Here is a 10660-nt window from a genome sequence, read left to right on the forward strand (position 1 = left end):
TTGTCAGACCTCTTCAGCCTGAAGGATATAGATTTTCCTAGATGGTTTAAGTGGTGGTAACAGCACAAAGCCAAAGGACGTGTCCTTGATGCTGAAATCCACTTATCTGCCCTCTCCCTCAGGATATGGATTAAAAAGACTTTAAAGATAAACTCTGTTATGAAAGGCAAAGGGTAAAAAATGGAACCTGGATAAACAGGAGAATAAATCCCTCTGTATATCAGGATAGGGGGAGTGATTATTATTCTAAAATGTAACTCATAGGTTTAATGCTGTGTACTTGCTTTGTATTTGTGATTGAGAGCACTGCTTATCTAAACTGGAAACTGGAAGATAGGAACACGTCTGAGCTGTGTAGTACAGATGTTCTGTCTGGTTTGTAAGCACTCAAAAAGGGGTGCAGACATACTTGAAATAAGCTGCAAAATAAGCAGAGGGAACTATGGGACGTAGATGAAGAAAACCTAACAGCAGCTCAGCAAGGCACAGGCTGCAGCTGTAAATTAATGGCAAAGGCAGAGGGCTGCCAAGAGTGAAGTGGATCTTTGGGAGGGCATCTGAAGTGGAGCTCTGTGGAGCAAAGCATGGAGCCACCACCCTGCCCCAAACCTTTCTATGAGCGTCAAGCTGGTTCAGGCAGGAACCACATAAATGTCGTAACTGTTTGCCAGAAATCCGATGGAATGCATATACACTTTTTTCTGCTGGCTTTGTGCAAAGTTTTTTTGTTTGTTTGTTTGTTTTATTTAAACCTGCAAATTGGAGTCAGACTCTGGGAGAGAAGGGACTAATAAACTTCTGCTGATGGGAACCAAACCCACAGTTGGCACACGCACCCAGGAAGCGTGCTGTCAACATTTTTTACAGCTTTTCTCTCTTTTCATGGCCATTTGCTCCCACTCTGCTGCTGACTTCCACGAGATGGAGCTATTCTAACACGGGTTACGATGAGCTCCTAGAGCGAGTGGGCGGCAGGAGAGAGCTGCGCACTGCCGCGTTTCATTTCCATGACAATATTTCTGAGCCGGTTAGACTCTTATGAAAAATTATCATTGAAAAAGTATACATTTACATGCTGCTGGAGCTCAGTGTGCTTGATGTTCAGTTTGCTAGGCTGAATCATCAAGAGGCTCTCTGGCAATTACCCCTTGCACACCGCTGCTAGAGGGGAGGTGTGTGCAGAGCATCTTTACCCCACGCTGGGGCACACGAACCTACCTGTGCTATGGTGGCCATTTCATGTGGCATTTCTGCCCTTTTCAGTCTACAGGAATCTCTCTCCATGTCTCTTCTCCCCGTTCCCCCTCTGCTTTTCCCCCATTGGCCCCGTTGCCCACTGAACATCACTTCTGAAGCAAGGTCACATAGACACTGCTATACCGTGATGTATCCTGTCCCTCATGGCATGACCTGTCCTTTGAACAGGTCATACCCACAGATCCAACCTCCATGCGCCCAGTCTTTCAGGCACATCCTTGTGGAGTCCATCAGCAGCAGCTCAGAGAGACATTATCCTCTGGGGAGTTTTTACAAGAATTGCCACAATTAGGGATGGGGTTATATGTGATATTCCCTGTGCTTTAAAGGAGGCTATCCTGAAAATACTCTGCTTGTGTTGCAAGCTGTTTTGTGACAATGGCGGTGCATCTCTCTGCAGAGGGGATATAGGCTGTATCTTTATGACAAGACAACACTGGCCATGTCTGCTGGCCCTTCATGGCCACGACAAGTGCTCAGAGCTGCACCAGGGTTCCCTGCCTCCTGCTGGGTTCTGGTGCTGCTGCAGTGATTTAAGTGTGGGTGAGTGAGATCAGGTAGGGAGCTGCTGCTGCTGGCTCTGCTAATGGTGTACCTGTCCAAATTTTCCCGTGAAATCACAGTTTACAAAGACTGGAGCATAGATGTCCTTTTCTTTTCCCCCAGTGTTCATTAGCATTCCCTCCCCAAGCCAAATTTTGCAGTAGAGAAGACTCTGGAGGAGATCTCAGGAGCTGCCCAGCAGAGGAGTGTTTCCTTTCCAGGTACTCCTTGCAAGAGCTTTTGGCTCGTTTTAAGGGGCAACACCTCTGTGATTTCAGTGTCTTTTACCTGGACATCATCCTGGAGGCTGAAGAACCGAGACCTGAGGCTTGGAGGCCTGGACAGAAATCAGCAACCTCATGGCTGGGGAGCTCTGAGCTTCTCTTACCCTTCTCCCCAGTGAAGCCCACCAATGTGACCTTCCCTGTTCATCTGCTGGCCAGAACAGCAGTGAGGTGTATGGTGGCTATTGCCAAACATCAGTGCGTTGGGTATTTGTTCTTTCTATGTGAGAAGAAAGAAACATTAAGAGAAGCTTACAAGCCACAATGTAAATATTTCTGTTTGAAATACCTGGGCTAGGAATTACTTGGATTTCCATGAGTTTCACATGACTGGGGTGGGGTGATTTAGGCTAGTGATTATTCAAGACACAGGGTGTGATTGAATTTTTAGGATTTGAAACCATTAAGCTGCTTGTGAAGTGGGTATTTAATTTCTCTTCAGTTTTAACTCATTCTTTGTAAATGTTAAAGCTACAAATCATCTTGCTTTTGGTCTGTGGCACAGGAGAACCTGTGCTCATTTTCTCCCACCTCGACTCAGATTAACCACTTTCCTCAAGCACTACTCATGACACATAAAATGTGACTTTTCCTTTCCAAGCAGTTCACACGGCCGTGCGCACGCGCACACGGGCAGGCATGTGTGTTTCGTAACAGGTTGCTGCACGGTGAGTCAGAGCTGAAATATTAAGCCATAACACATGGTTGACATCTGGAACTCATGCGCAAGGTTTTGTCATTTGAATATTGGAAGCCTCAGCTTGCTACTCTTCCCTCCAGGATGTAGCCACACTTTCTGCATCTATAGCTCATAAAAACAGAGGTAAAAGCCTTTACTGGTCCTGTTGGTGTTGCTTGATCAATGTAGGCAACATCTTTTGTCGAAGGCCACTTAAAAACACATGTGTTCAGAGCAGACACATCTTTCTCAACAAAGACCCAGCTTTTTTCATCTTTGGATTTAAAATGATTGCTTATCATGAGAATATCATAAAATTGCACATTTTTTTCCCCAGTAAGAGTCTGTGCTCACTCAGAACACAAGCAGTCACCTGTTAGCTGGTAAATTTGGATAAGAATTGCAGACATTGCCCTGTTGTTTGAATTTAATTAATTACATTAATTCCTTCAGATGAATGTCTCTCATTTGGCAGGTTTTAAAGCAAGATTAAAATATTCTGGTGTTTGCTGTGATGTGGAACAGTTTGTTTCACCTGTGCCTCACACTCAACTTTCACGCTGATACCAAGCATTAACCAAAACTGCTGTCTGCCTGCTGCTAAGACAATTCTCAAGGAAAAAGGGTGGACTGGGGAACAGCTTTTGGCTCTGACTGAGAAAAGTATTCCCAGCTTTAATCAGGAAATCATGCAAGCATGTTCTCAACTTTGGGGACTGTCCAGTTTTCCACTGATTTTGAGAAGCATGTGGTCTTGGTTCACAGCTGCTGCAGAAGGAAAGGAGAGATGCAATTGGAAGCCTACTTGACTCCTGGAGAGTAAGAATGTGTGGCATGACTTCTAAGCCTCTTCTCTGCCTGGTGAGGGGCTGCAGAAGAGGGGTGACTTTGCCACCGAGGGAAACGAAGGCACTCAAAGATTTCTGAGAGGCAGGCGCGTGAAGATTTGTTGCAGAGACTCATCAGTCTTTGGCTCTTGGAATAAAAAGCTGCTCTGCTGCTGAAACACAATGATGTCTGACTGTTCCATTCAAAATAGCTGGATAAAAACTTGTCTTCAGAAAATGAGGCGAGCTCTGAAGTTTCTTCTACTGCTGTTTAATAACCACACGATGCCAAGAAAGTCTGAACATGGAGCCTGTGGTACTTGAAAACATGACGGCTGGAAAAAACCTTGCCCAAGGCCCTTCATCTTCCTCACTACTGACCAGAGAAGGCAAATCTGCACTGTTTCAATCACCTGTCACAATGAAAATGGAGACCTCCAAATTCACATGGGTTGATTTCATCATCTGAGAGGCCTCGGTGCTGGAGGTGGTTGTGGTATTCATGCTAGTACCAAGGTTACCCAGTGCACATGGTATATCTTTGAACCCACAAGATATATATGTCAGAACCCAGTGCTGTGCTCTGAGAGGTGTTGGTGACCAGGGCAGAGCTGACCCCTTTGTAGCCCAGAGCATCCAGCTTCATCTCCCCAATCTGATGTGCAAGCACAGCTTCATTTAGCTGTTGGCAGCACTGCTAATTGATTATGTGAATATGCAAAAGTGATGCAAACTAAATGCACTTAAAATTGTGCTGTCAGACCGTGAAAATCAATCTCAGTTTTGAATGCGGCCAGACATGCTATCCCTTTTTTCTCTTTGTGAGGACTAAAGTTTATTACTACACTTACCTGATACTTCTGATTGTTTCCAGTCTCTTTGTAGCTTTTGATAGAGCAACAGCTTTTGAGTTCAACACTTCCTCACCAAATCACTGAGTCAAGCTGATTCTGCTGGAAAACTCCATACAAAAATGACTGGCACACGTTGGAGCACAAACCATGGAGAGCATAGAGGGTGATTTGCCCAGGTAAAAGCCAGCATGAGAAAGTTGCATGGACTGAGCCTTTTTACTGGAATGTGCCTTCTCTTGCTTTGAGGATATTTCCCTAAGCTTGGCTAGATTACACGCTTTTTAGAGTCCTATTGAATAGGAGCTCATGAGAGCTCAGTGGCTGCAGCCCTGTGATCTGGGGTGGCATGGGAATTGGAGTGCTCCCCAGAATCAGGTCCCCTTTGAGCCTGGCAAGGTGGACCTTTTGTAAAATGGAGCTTATCAACTCCCACACCTTCCCACCGCTCACCCATCTCCCCAGGCAGCTGTGAAAATTAATTTCTTGTTTCTGAGGCACTTGTGTGCTGTGGTGGCATGTGAGAAAACCAGACAAATTAATTAATAAGTCTGTCTTCAGAGCAGGGTTTTGGGGATTATAGAAAATAAGCCTGTTAACATTAAGGGAAAACAGAATGCTCTGTACCAGGTCCTCACTTACTCTGGGTACTTAATGACATGTTTTCAACTGGAAAAAAAAATAAAATTGTATGATCATGTTAATTAAAGGCTATGTCAGAATGCATAGGTACAAGGGAGGTAATTGAGGGATGCTGAATGTCTGCCAATTTGATGTTACCTAACTAGTTTGATTTTCAACCACAGTAATACTCTTGTATTTATTTATTTTTCAGATGTCATACGAAATAAAAATATTTTTGCAAAATAGCATACTGTGAGAAGTAAATTACGCTGGTAGGGTTTCTTGTTACTTTGTGCTTGGTAGAGACAATGAAAAAGGATAATAAAAAGAGCAGAGAAGCACCAGTGTGCATATCATTATAAAAAGGTAATATAACAGCAGCGATCTGTCCGCCATAGTAATGAAATCAAACGCTTGGAATAATATGATTTCACAGCAAGGAATGGTAGCAGAGATGTGCTGAATCTCTGCATCAGAAGGTTGCAACTTTTCCACATGAATCTAGAGAAAAGGTTAAATATTAATTTTATTAAATGGCTACTCACAGCAAATAGAGTCATCTTACAGCTTCTCTAGATCCTTAGATTTCCCTGTCTCCAGCATGTTATTTGTAAGAAGCTTTTCTCTCACAGCTCTGTGGGCTCCCTGCAGCACTAGGCTCACAGACTCTTGATGCTAGTCTCCTTCCCCAGGCTCCTGCTCTTGCTCTTATACTGCGTTGTCAGCTGCCATAACTGAAGCTGTCTCTACCTTTCATCTGTACACAAAATTGAAATATACCTGCAGTAGAAAAAGATGATTCTGTCCCCATTTTGCAACCAAGCAACCCTAGCACAATAATGTTGCTTGCCCAGCAAAATGGCAACAAATTCATTATGACCAGATCTCCAAGCATCTTAGACAACTAGTCCCAAATCTGCTCTCTGTGACTTTCCTTGGGCTGGCACTGGGGCACCCTAGATAACCAAGCTCTCTCTTCCTCCCTCAAATTCTCCTGTGCCGTATTCAGAGTTTCCATTCTGAACTAGGTGAGAAGATTTGTGCTTTCTCAGGTAGCACCCACTCAGAATTACTTCTGCTAGGACCTTCAAGGAAAGAGAAAAATCTGATTAAAAATAGGAAAACCAAACCATACCACACACAACATAATTAACCCTGAGCCTCTTGGAAGGTCAGCTGATTCTGGAGATGATTTGTAACCATTAAATTGCACAAAGGCAGCCATGCATCATTACATGATCTTATCTTCTTGCCCTCACTGCCTTTGATCTCCATTTGTCTTTTTCCATTTGTTTATGCTCTTTCATGCCTCGCTTCAAAGCTTTTGGAGCAAAGACCAGTGGTGTGGTGGTAAATGAAAAGGACAGACAGACTCCATTGTCTGTTGGCCCAGTCTTGACTGTGAGAAGTGGGTAAATGCTGAACTGCTAACAGTAAGGATAGGCAAATTCATTGCTGAAGTGAGGATGCCTGTGGTCACAGCATGGATAGAGGTCAAGCATCTTATCTGGATTTCTTGATGACAAGGAGAGGCAGTAGTCACTTGTGCCACCAGTGCAGTTTCCAGAAGCCAGCCTGGCATTCGCTGTGATGGGTTACTGGCATGAAAGAGTCTGCTATTGTAAACAACAACAACAAAATCATAGAAACATTGGATATTCTTAGCTTCAGCTTTTGTATTGTTTTTACTCCAACTGGAAGTTTGCAAATGTTTCCAGTGTTTCTTTGGAGACATAGATCTTTAAGACACACTTGAATGCATAGTTATTGTCAGATTTTAGACAGGAAATAGGATGAGGAAAAGCCAGAGATAAGACAGTCCATGGGGAAATATCAGAAGATTACCCTGGAAATGTACATCGATCTTTTTAATGCTTTTAATTGTGTTTAATGCTTGAAGGAATACTGCATGAAGAAGCTGTTGTAATGCTAAATTAGGAAGGAACAGTTGCAAGAGAGCCAGGCCTTAAACATCTGGCACAATGCAAAAGCCCAGGATGAACCAAAATGCCACATGCGTGCAAATATCAAGTAATGGAGCACCAGAAGCTTTGTTTTCCCTGGAGAATCATCCCTAAACCTAATTACACTTGTTGGGGGATATCTTTCATTTTCTTAATCCTTTTGTTTTCTCTTGCTTCATTTTTGTCTCTTTCACATGTTTTAAGAGGGAACTGTGTGAGTAGCTTAGTGTCTGACTTCTTCAATCTGCTAAAAATGAAATGTGACGAACATCTGGATGAAAGTTGAGGTAGTAGCTACCGATTCTTTTTAATATGAGTGGTTTTCAGTTTGGGTTGGCATATTCTTTGAACATGAGTCTCTCTAATTCTGCATGATGGCTTATGTTTGAGAAAATCTAACCTCTCATTAGTGATATCTGTCACTCTCAGTAGATACAAAAGAGAGGATCAGTGCTTAAAATCTGAGAGGAGATGTAATTTAACTCTCTAGTGATAAACCTATCTTACTCAACAGAGAGGCTGGAAAATAATAGAATCAAAATGGAAGATCAGTGTGAGAAGTTTGGCTGAGATTTGTTTATGTCCACAATTCCCTAGCACTTTCATAAAGTATCTAGAAGATGGATTATTAAACATGCAGATGACTGTAGGAAGGTGGACTGTCTCAGGACGGGTTTGAATTCTTAAAGGATCTCAATCATTTGGACTGAAAATGGATAGTGTAACTTGATATAAAAAGTTCAAGACTTCTTTCTCAGAAGTAATGAGATGAATACTCACAGGTAGGAAAGGACTTAATAGTCAAGAATTTAGCAGAAAGAAATCTGCGGGTTTTAGTTCGTTTCAGAGTGAACATGAGAGAATATTATCCTCCAGTTACTGCGAGAGAAAAATTAGTGTGCCATTAGGGACACCAGTACAAGGAGTGCTGAGCCTTGTGAATAGACAGGCCACCTCAGCAGCTGTCTGTAGAGCAAGGAAGTCAGGCATCAACCATATATTATCCATGCAGTAACAGTCCTCAAGAATGCAGCAAATAATGACTTCTGATGGTGGAAAACTGTGGAACTTTCAGTCCAGAAAGTGAAGTAATAAGGAGGGAAAAACAAAAACAAAGAAATTTGTTTGTAGTTTAGTTTGTAGCACTGTTGTAAAGTAAGGAAAAGGCTGCTTACAAGTGGGAGTGAAGAAAAGTCTAATTTGGAACTGGGAATGTTTTTCTAATAATAATGATGATGAAGCATAAGAATTGGATGCAAGTCTTCAAGACCAATTGAGAGAAAGATCTCTCGGTAATGAAACTGGAGGAGATCATTCTGTGCTGTGTGTTTCATTACACACCAACTGTTTTTGGGTGAAATGAAAGAAAAAAATATGAAGTTTCACAACAGGGAGGAGTTTCTTCTGCAGTTAATTGTGGTTGGTGTCTGACCTGGGCTGAGCATTTGGGATCTTACCACTTCTAATATAGTTTTATCTTGAGCTCAGAACATCTCCTCTCCCTGTCAGCTCCCATTTTTGCATCTGATGCCAATGTGATATTATACTTTGTAGTCTGTCAATACAAAGGTAACTATAAAATGCAACTTGTTGGGAGCTTGATTCAAGCTACAGCTTGGTTTGGCATTTAATTTTCTTTAAGTCTGTTTCGTTGTAACACGAACTGTGACTTCTAGAGGGGAAACAGAAGGCTAAGAATAGTATTAGTAGGAATGTGGCTTTGGTGGTTTTTCTTAGTAAAGAGACAGACGAACAAGACATAGCCTGCAAAAGGAAAAAAAGAGGGGTGGGTGTGGAGGAGAAAGGAGTAGATAATGAGTTTTGAAAATTCCAGGTGGGATCAAGTGGTTTGGGCATGTTGAAAGGTAGACTGGATTTGCTAGCACTTAACCACCAAAGACAACTTCATACTCTAGCTGAAACAGGGATTACTTCCTCAAATAATGTTTTTTTAAGCTACTTCTCTTATATAAGTCTAGAATGAAATTGTAAGTAGTCATCTAGGGCTAAGCTAAGAACATTGAATAAACACACTGATCTGAAATATGATGCTTCCATCCTTAGTGCAAATTACTTTGGAGTTTCATGCAGAAGAGTTTCAAAGACATTTTTTGTAGAGACTTAGAAACTCCAAGAGGACGGATAAGATTCAGCCATTTCCATTAAAAATGAAGAGTTCTATGAAATCATGTAGATTTTCCTAGAATTTCAGTTTCACAAAGAAGGGAGAATGATAGGGGAATTTAACAGAGGAACAGTGAGATACTGTAATTACTTTTAAACAGTTCAAAATTATTTCCCCCCAGAATGAAAGCAGATTGTTGCAGAAAAATAAATATAAATCAGAATAATAGTGGCATGCTTTCATTTTTGTTGATTCCAAAATGATTGGATGATTGGAGATGCAATGTTGTTGCAGAAACTGCCTTTTTCAAAAAGTGCTAACTTGAGGTGTGTGCTCCAGACTGTTAAGGGACCAGCAGATCTTGCATAGCTTCCCTTGAATGCTTCCTCATTTTATGTTTGTTTTTTTTTTTTCCATGCAGTGAAGATCAAATAAAAGAATGAAGGCTGTCCTAGTAAGCCAAGTTTTTCAATGTAAGTGGGGAGTTGACCCTGATGCCAAAAACTTCCCAAAGCCTCTGAGTACTAACTCTCCAAAGGAGAGGTTCCACCTACAGCAGTTCTGTCCTACTAGCTCCTCTAGCACTGTCCTGTGACATCCCTACTGCCTGCAATTACTCACCTAGAGATGTCAGCAGAACATTTCAACACAGAGCTCAATAACATTTTACTGGACAATGCATGTACCTCTGCTCTCACTTCAGTATCTGAAGTGATAGGGTGTGCAATAACTTTTCTCTGATGTGTGCAGACTTACTTAACACAGAAAAGCCGTGCAGTTTCTACCGTGGATGTTGCTCTGCCCAAAGAGCACTTCCCCACAGAAGCGCTGGGATCAGACAAAACATAAGCTGACAGTTGTGCCATGTCATTTCCACTTCTTCCTCATCTTTACTAACTGAACTGTTCATTTCCTCTCTTCAAAGAAATTACAGCAACAAAGGCAAAAAAAAGTTTAACTGTTCAGTTGATTGATGGTTTACATCGAATTGGCTCTAGCCACTAGAATATACCATCAAAGACTGTCTGTGTGGAGTCACCCTTTAATCACATCAGCCATCTGAAGGGAGTGTGGGTGAATCCTAGAAGACAATCATTTAATTCTCCTGCACTGCTCCCGTTCTTCAGCTCAGGATTGCACCTTCTGTTTGGTGGGAAATGATTACTGAAGACATTAAAAAGACAAAGGAGTTGCCATATTTGCTTCCAAGCACTCCTCAATCAATTCAAGATCTGCCATCATGTTATGTCTGCTATGTTCAACTAAGCTTATGATTCTGATGGTTAAGCAGGGCATCTTGTCTGCACATTAGGGTTTTCTTGCAAAGTCCAGAGCTTGGTGCAGCTGTGTCCCCACCAGGCACATGACCACAGCTGTCTCACAATGAGCAAACTGAGTTGAGGAGTGGGAGGTCTGTATTTCTGAATGAACTGGAGAAAAGATTTAAAACTGAATCTGTTCACTTTCTGCTTATTATTTTAAACTGGGGACCAGACTACTTTTTTT

The 10660-nt window shown here is 42.0% G+C and overlaps 1 protein-coding gene across 1 annotated transcript in view; it reads right to left on the reverse strand.

The window, feature by feature from the left end:
• THBS4 (thrombospondin 4) overlaps nt 1-10660 on the reverse strand; it is a 1064342-nt gene that overhangs the window by 673076 nt on the left and 380606 nt on the right. The gene's annotated exons all lie outside the window — the stretch shown is intronic.

The sequence above is a fragment of the Meleagris gallopavo genome, chromosome Z (genome assembly GCF_000146605.3).
Source record: "Meleagris gallopavo isolate NT-WF06-2002-E0010 breed Aviagen turkey brand Nicholas breeding stock chromosome Z, Turkey_5.1, whole genome shotgun sequence".
Lineage (NCBI taxonomy): Eukaryota > Metazoa > Chordata > Aves > Galliformes > Phasianidae > Meleagris > Meleagris gallopavo.